The sequence below is a fragment of the Tachyglossus aculeatus genome, chromosome 7 (assembly GCF_015852505.1).
Source record: "Tachyglossus aculeatus isolate mTacAcu1 chromosome 7, mTacAcu1.pri, whole genome shotgun sequence".
NCBI lineage: Eukaryota > Metazoa > Chordata > Mammalia > Monotremata > Tachyglossidae > Tachyglossus > Tachyglossus aculeatus.
This window is the reverse complement of record NC_052072.1, coordinates 38,377,168-38,380,009: the sequence shown is the minus strand read 5'-3', so window position 1 is coordinate 38,380,009 and position 2,842 is coordinate 38,377,168.

The window sequence follows — 2,842 nt, the reverse complement described above, 5'->3', positions numbered from 1 at the left end:
GTATTTATTGAGCACTTACTGTGCTCAGAATACCGTACTACGCTCTTGGGAGAATACAATATAACAATAAATAGACACTTTCCCTGCCCACAGCTAGCTTACAGTCTGCAGTCTAATCTAACAGTGAAGATTAGGGTATGACTTCAAAACCCACATCTGGAGCCACTTAATAATAATAATAATAATAATAATGGTATTTGTTAAGCACTTACTATGTGCAAAGCACTGTTCTAAGCACTGGGGCAGTTACAAGTTGATCAGGTTGTCCCAGGGGAGGCTCATAGTCTTCATCCCCATTTTACAGATGAGGTAACTGAGGCACAGGGAAGTGAAGTGACTTGCCCAAAGTCACACAGTTGACAGTTGGCAGAGCCAGGATTTGAACCCATGACCTCTGACTCCAAAGCCCGGGCTCTTTCCACTGAGCCACGCACTGTCTCTTACTTTGGCCTCATCCACCATGGACCCCTTACCCAAGGTCTCCTTCCCTCGTGGGAGTCCCAACCCCTACATAGCCAACATTCAATCATATTTATTGAGTGCTCACTGTTTGCGAAGCACTGTACTAAGAATCTGTAATAATACTTGTGTGTCTGTGTGGTGCTTTTATTACCAAAGTGCCTTGCATTAGCTAGTTATTTGATCCTCACAACACCCCTGTGCTGTAAGGTTTGGGTATTATTATCCCCAATTTACAACTGGGGAAACTGAGGCATGAGGCGGTTAAGTGGATGGTCCAAGGCCAAACAGGGAGGAGAAATGGCCATCAGGTCTGTGGCTCTTCTATCGTGCCACGCTGCCTCCCCGTCACCAAAAACCTACTCAAATCAGAAAGCATGTCATAGTGGATAGCCCAGGCCTGGGGCTCAGAAGGTTGTGGGTTCTCAATCCTTCTCTACAATTTGTCTGCTCTGTGACCTTGAACAAGTCACTCCACTTCTCTAGAACTCAGTTTCCTCACCTGTAACATAGGGATTGAGACTGTGAGCCCCACAAGGGACAGGAACCATGTACAACCCGATTTGTTTGTGTCCACCCCTGAGCCTAGTACGGTACCTGGCACATAGTACACACTCATAAAATACCACAATTATTATTATCATTATTATCTCTTCCAGGAGCCAGTCCCTAAATTCTCAACCATCCAAACCTTTTGTTTCTTCCCTACTGCCCCATCCATGCATTTAGTCTCATCCCCTGAACGTTTAAATACTCACCCCTCCCCAACACTCAATCAATCAATCAATGGCATTTATTGACCTAAGCAGCGTGGCTTAGTGGAAAGAGCATGGCTTGGGAGTCAGAGGTTGTGGGTTCTAATCCCAGCTCTGCCACTCGTCCGCTGTGTGATTTTGGGCAAGTCACTCAACTTCTCTGTGCCTCAGTTACCTCCTCTGTAAAATGGGGATTAATACTGTGAGCCCCACGTGGGACAACCTGATCAGCTTGTGTCTACTCCAGCGCTTAGAACAGTACTTGGCACACAGTAAGCGCTTAACAAATACCATAATAATTATTATTATTACTATGGGCAGAATACTCTACTAAGCACTTGGGAGAGTACAATACAGCAGAATTAGCAGAAACGTTACATGCCCTTATGTGCGTATCTTTATAACTCAGTTGCTTCCCATACCTGCAATTTATCTTAATGTTTTCTTCCCCCACTAGACTATAAGATCCTGGCACGGATCATGTCCACCAAATGTACTCTCCCAAGGACTTAGTACAGAAAACGTCGCACAGTAAGAACAAATAAATTCCACAGACTAGTTGATTGTAGCACCCAAGGTTATTTTGAGGGAGTAGGGAAGCAGCATGGTCTAGTTAATACGGCACAGGTCTGGGAATCAGGAGGACCTGGGTTCTAATCCAGCTCCACCACTTGTCAGCTTCAGGACTTTCAGCAAGTCACTTCATTTCTTTCCCTCAGTTCCCTCATCTGTAAAATGGGGATTGACTGTGAGCCCCATGTGGGACAGGGACTGTGTCCAGCCTAACTAGAGTGTGTCTACCCCAGTGCTTAGTACAGTGCCTGGCACAGAATAAGTTCTTAACAAGTACCATTAAAAAAAAAAAGTGGGAAAGGGCATATGGTTTGAGATGACTGCCTTAGTAACTCCCATTCCCTGCCACCACTGCCAAAGGAGAGGCCTAAATACACAGCAGTTTCTTCAGCTTCCATTTGGAGCCTAGGTAGGATCATTGCTCAAATACTGACTAGCAGTTTTTGGACTGCCCTTACTAGAAAAGAAAAAATATTTTTTGGCAATGATTTGTCTTTGTTTCTTGAGAATGACCCACTGTGAAGGGGTGAACATTCCGGGAAGGCCTTTGAGAGCATGGCTTGGTGGACAGAGCCCTGCCCTGGGAGAAAGAAGGACTTGGGTTCTGATCCTGGTTCAACCACTTTTCTGCTGTGTGACCTTGGACGAGTCACTTCACTTCTCTGGGCCTCATCTGTCAAATGGGGATTAATACCGTGAACCCCATGTGGGATAGGAAGGGTGTCCAACCTGATTAGCTGGTATCTACTCCAGCGCTTAAGCACAGTGTTTGACATATTGTAAGCACTCAACAAATACCATCATTATTGTCCAATTCCCGGCCTTTGGCCCCTGCGAAATCCAAGCCGTGAACACATGGACTTTGGGGTAACTACAAAACAAACAGGCTTTAGGGAGTTTGGAAGCCTAAATCAACTAACACAGATCAATTTCATACAGTCATCTTGGATTTCTGCGGACTTATTCAGCTCTGTTAGGGATAGATTAGCTGCCTTGGGGAACCAAGAAAATTCTCCTATTTTGGTTTCAAGAAGTAATTAAGTTGATGGCACCAG